This window comes from Mus caroli, unplaced genomic scaffold, assembly GCF_900094665.2.
Source record: "Mus caroli unplaced genomic scaffold, CAROLI_EIJ_v1.1 scaffold_15568_1, whole genome shotgun sequence".
Taxonomy (NCBI): Eukaryota; Metazoa; Chordata; class Mammalia; order Rodentia; family Muridae; genus Mus; species Mus caroli.
The window spans coordinates 24,676-29,943 of record NW_018391276.1 but is presented as its reverse complement, the minus strand read 5'-3'; positions in this window follow the sequence as shown (position 1 = coordinate 29,943).

Below are 5,268 nucleotides of genomic sequence, written 5' to 3'. Positions count from 1 at the left end.
GCTGGCCTCCGCTGTGACAAACTAGTAAACAAGCCTTGTGCGCAAGTGCGAGAGTGAACTCACTCCTAGTCACTGCCCATTCTCGGGGTGTAATAGTGGTGTGATGGGCGAGCAACAAATCAAGAGCTGTCACGCCACATCAGGTGCTGAAACGTCATGGATGAGCACTATATAAGGGACTCCATTTTTTGGGGTCGGGATCTTCCTGAGAAGTAAGCAATAAACCTTTGCAGCAGAAGATTCCGGTTGTCCTGAGGGTGTTCTTGCCCGCGGGGACAAAAGCTCAGTATACTAATTAACAAAATGAGAAATGAAAAGGGAGACATAACAACAGAACACAAGGAAATCTAAAGCATCATCAGATCCTACTACAAAGGGCTATACTCAGGAAAACTGGAAAATCTGGATGTAATGGACAAATTCCTAGACAGATACCAGGTACAAACATTAAATCAGGATCAGATTAATGATCTAAACAGTCCCATATCCCTTAAAGAAATATAAGTAGTCATTAATTGTCTCCCAACCAAAAAAAGCCTAGGACCAGATGGGTTTAGTGCAGAGTTCTATCAGACCTTCAACGAAGACCTAATTCTAATTCTCCTCAAAATATTCCATGAAATAGAAACAGAAGGTACCCTATCCATTCATTCTATGAAGCCACAATTACTCTGATACCTAAACCACATAAAGACCCAACAAAGAAAGACAACTTCAGACCAATTTCCCTTATGAATATTGATGCTAAAATACTCAATAAAATTCTCGGTAACCTAATCCAAGAACATATCAAAAGGATCATCCATCATGATCAAGTAGGTTTCATTCCAAGGATGCGGGGATGGTTTCATAATACGGTAATTCATCAATGTAATCCACTATATAAACAAAAACCACATGATCATCTCGTTAGATGCTGAGAAAGCATTTGACAAAACCCAACACCCATTCATGATAAAAGTCTGGGAAAGATCAGGAATTCAAGGCCCATTCCTAAATATAATAAAACAATATAGAGCAAACCAGTAGTCAACATCAAACTAAATGGAGGAAACTTGAAGCAATCCCACTAAAATCAGGGACTAGACAAGGCTTCGAACTTTCTCTCTACCTATTTAATATAGTACTTGAAGTCCTAGTTAGAGCAATTAGAGAGATCAAGAGTATACAAGAAGTCAAAATATCACTATTTGTAGATGATATGATAGTATATAAAAGTGACCATAAAAATTCCACCAGGGAACTCCTAAACCTGATAAACAGCTTCAGTGAAGTAGCTGGATCTAAAATCAACTCAAACAAATTAGTTGCCTTTCTGTACACAAAGGATAAACAGGCTGAGAAAGAAATTAGGAAGAAAAAAAACACCCTTCACAATAATCACAAATAATATAAAATACCTTGGTGTGACTCTAACTAAGAAAATGAAAGATCTGTATGGCAAGAACGTCAAGTCTGAAAAAAAGAAATCGAAGAAGATCTCAGATGATGGAAAGATCTCCCATGCTCATGGATTGGCAGGATTAACATAGTCAAAATCTGGCAGAAAGCAATCTACAGATTCAATGCAATCCCTATCAAAATTCCTACTCAATTCTTCACTGAGTTAGAAAGAGTAATTTGCAAATTCATCTGGAATAACAAAAAACCTAGGATAGCAAAAACTATTTTCAACAATAAAAGAACCTCTGGTGGAATCACCATGCCTGACCTCAAGCTGTATGATAGAGCAATTGTGATAAAAACTGCATGGTACTGGTACAGTGACAGAGAGGTAGGTCAATAGAATAGAATTGAAGACCCAGAAATGAACCTACACACCTATGGTCACTTGAACTTTGACAAAGGAGCTAAAACAATCCAGTGGAAAGAAGACACCATCTTCAAAAAAATGGTTCTGTGTCAATTGTCGGTTAGCATTTAGAAGAAAGCAAATTGATCCATTCTTATCTCCTTGTACAAAGTTCAAGTATAAGTGGATCAAGGAACTCCACATAAAACCAGAGACTCTGAAATGTATAGAGGAAAAAGTGGGGAAAAGCCATGAAGATATGGGCTCCGGGGAAAAATTCCTGAATAGAACAGCAATGGCTTGTGCTGTAAGATTGAGAATCAACAAATAGAACCTCATAAAATTGCAAAGCTTCTGTAAGGCAAAAGACACTGTCAATAAGACAAAAAAGCCACCAACAGATTGGGATCTTTACCAATCCTAAATCAGATAGGGGACTAATATCCCATATATAAGAAACTGAAGAAACTGGACTTCAGAAAATCAAATAACCCTATAAAAAATGGGGTACAGAGCTAAGAAAAAGAACTCTCAACTGAAGAATACTGAATGGCTGAGAAGTACCTGGTAAAATGTTCAATGTACTTAATCACCAGTGAAATGCAAATCAAAACAACCCTGAGATTCCACCTCACACCTGTCAGAATTGTTAAGATAAAAAATGCAGATGACAGCAGATGTTGGCGAGGATGTGGAGAAAGAGGAACACTCCTCCATTATTGGTGGGATTGCAAGCTGGTACAACCACTCTAGAAATCAGTCTGGTGGTTCCTCAGAAAATTGGACATAGTATTACCCGAAGAACCAGCAATACCTTCCCTGGGCATATACCCAGAAGATGTTCCAACCTGTAATAAAGACCCATGCTCCACTATATTCATAGCAGCCTTATTTATAATAGCCAAAAGCTGGAAAGAACCCAGATGTCCCTCAACAGAGGAATGGATATAGAAAATGTGATATATTTACACAATGGAGATCTACTCAGCTATTAAAAACAATGAATTCATGAATTTTGTAGGCAAATGTATGCATCTGGAGGATATCATCCTGAGTGAGGTAACCCAATCACAAAAGGCACACATGATATGCACTCACTGATAAGTGGATATTAGCCCAGAAACTTAGACTACCTGAGATACAATTTGCAATCACATGAAACTCAAGTAGAAAGTAGTCCAAAGTGTGGATACTTGGTTCCTGCTTTGAATGGGGAACAAAACAAACAAACAAACAAACAAACATGGAAGCAGTTACAGAGACAAAGTTCGGAGCTGAGACAGAAGAAAGGACCATCCAGAGAATGCTCTACCCGGGGATCCATCCCATATACAACCACCAAACCCAGATAATATTGCATATGCCAGAAAGATTTTGCTGAAAGGACCCTGACATAGCTCTCTCTTGTGAGGCTATGTCAGTGCCTGGCAAATACAGAAATGGATCCTCACAGTCATCTATTGGATGGAACACAGGGCCCGTAAAGAATGAGCGAGGGAAAGTAACCAAAGAGCTAAAGGGGTCTGCAACCCTATAGGAGCATCAACAATATGAATAACCTGTACCCACCAGAACTGTGTCTCTAGTTGCAAATGTAGCAGAGGATAGCCTAGCAGGCCATCAATGGGAAGAGAGGCCCTTGGTCTTGTAAAGATCATATGCCCCAGTACTGGCCAGGAAGCAAGAGTGGATGGGTTGGGGAGCAGCGTGGGGGGAGGTTATAGGGTATTTTCATGATAACATTTGAAATGTCAATGAAGAAAACATCTAATAAAAAAAGATGATTGTTTAAATCATGAAAAAAAGAAATTCTCTAATTAGTATAAATATTCCAATTGTTTTTTTTATCCAATTTTATAAATTTTTGACAGTCGTATTCATCATTTCTCATCTTGTGAGTCATTCCTCCTTTGGAAAACCTTTATCTTCAAAAGTATTTACATTACAATTCATAACAGTAACAAACTTAGTTATGAAGTAGCATCAAAAATAATTTTATGGTTGGATCAGCACAACATGACAACTGTATTAAAGGGTAGCAGCATTAAGAAGGTTGAGAATCACAAGGTCATTTTTGCTACCTGATACATAAAATGTTTCAATTTCTATGTTAATTTCTATCCTCTTGAAATCAGCTGTTTCTCTAAGAAACATTGATTTTTTTTACTCAAGGTGCCACCAAGTGATCACAATTTTAGTTTACTGATGTTTATCTGATGTTGAGGATTATCCCGTCCTGCGGGATTCAGTTATTCGTGGGTACTAGGGGGACCGCAAACCTGGAAGGAATTGGGAGGAAGGGAAGGAGAGGCAGGAGACCAAGAAGGGTACCTATCAAGGTCTCCTTTATTATGCTGAGGTGCCTTCTTTTTAAAGCATACATCCCAGGAATAGGGGAGTGGTGGAGGGGGAATTTTACAAAGAACAAAGAAGCTGGCATCTGCTGACATGGGGGCCAAAGTCAGGCACCAGGCAGCCGGCACTCTGCATCTTATCTCTGGAACATAGATCCTCCTTGACAGCCTTGGGTGTCAGGCTGGGCTCAGACGTTAACTCATGTCCTTGGATGGCATGGGAATTTAGGAAGAGATAGGGCAGAGGGGACTATAATTCAGCTTTTACAGCCTCAGGTGCCAGGAAGGGAATAGGGAGGAGGGAGTGATAACCAGCTCCTAGCACTAGGCCGTTTGGCCTGTTAGGGAGATTGTGAAGGGCTTGCTTTCTCACGGGATGGTCTCTGACAGAGGATGCTCTCGACACTTACCAATTTGATCAAATTTATTTGGGTAAAAAGTAAGACTTTTATAAACAAGGTTCTAAGACATATTTTTTGGAGTATATCAATTCTGTCTTTTATTTTGCTTTATTATACAAGATCAATTGGTTTAATATAATTTTTAAAAGGATCAAAAATAAAACTTGGTTTGACTTCTCTTGTCTTATTGCTCTAGAAATGTGGGAATGATGTTCTGGGTTGGTACAGGAGCTAGGCCAGGAGTGTGGACTTGGCATGGGCAGGATAGCAGGGAACTCATCAGGTTAGCCCCCTGTTAGAGAAGAAGAGGGCGGGGCATGTGAGGTTTGCACTGGCTGATAGGATTTTGTTTTCTACTCACTCTCCTGGTTTGAGATTTATTTATTTATTTATTTATTTATTTATTTATTTATTTATTTATTTGAGCGGACTGAGACCATTGATATTCAGACTGATTATTGAAAAGTGTATATTGTTCCCCTTCATTTTGCTGTCTTTGGGGAGACTGCCCAGTCTGGAATGGGTTGGAGCAGGAGACAGAGTTGAAAGTAGTGCAGAAGTCTGATGATCTCTGGCTATTAAACTTTCTATCTATGCTGAACGTGGAAGCTGGTGGTTTCTAAAAAGAAGAAGAAGAAGAAGAAGAAGAAGAAGAAGAAGAAGAAGAAGAAGAAGAAGAAGAAGAAGAAGAAGAAGAAGAAGAAGAAGAAGAAGAAGAAAA